The sequence below is a fragment of the Silene latifolia genome, chromosome 11 (assembly GCF_048544455.1).
Source record: "Silene latifolia isolate original U9 population chromosome 11, ASM4854445v1, whole genome shotgun sequence".
NCBI lineage: Eukaryota > Viridiplantae > Streptophyta > Magnoliopsida > Caryophyllales > Caryophyllaceae > Silene > Silene latifolia.
Window position 1 is genome coordinate 139,684,824 of NC_133536.1, and position 333 is coordinate 139,685,156.

Here is a 333-nt window from a genome sequence, read left to right on the forward strand (position 1 = left end):
ATTTGAGCTTTTAAAATGGTAGTGTCGGAAGCTTCCTCTTTACCTTTGATGGGTGTACTTTGGGAATTCACATATTAGGCATCATGAATCGCCATGGATTCAATCGTGGCGTGAGGAATATTCATGTCAATTTGATCAAACCGCCCATTGTTGGCGAAATCAAGAATTCTTCGGTACTCGGCAAAACATCCATTGTAGAATGTTATAGCTAGGATCCAAGCATCCAACCCATGATGTGGGCATTGCCTTTGAAACTCCGTGTACCTTTCCAAAGCTTCATATAAGCTCTCTCGATCTTGTTGAGGGAATCCCGTGATTTGGCTCCTCAAGGTT

General features: G+C 42.6%; 1 non-coding gene across 1 annotated transcript; it reads left to right on the top strand.

Moving 5' to 3' along the window:
- Window positions 1–225: 225 nt before the first annotated feature.
- LOC141616658 (small nucleolar RNA R71) lies at window positions 226–333 on the top strand. The gene has a single exon (XR_012530990.1). It is a non-coding gene; the product is annotated as a small nucleolar RNA R71 (small nucleolar RNA).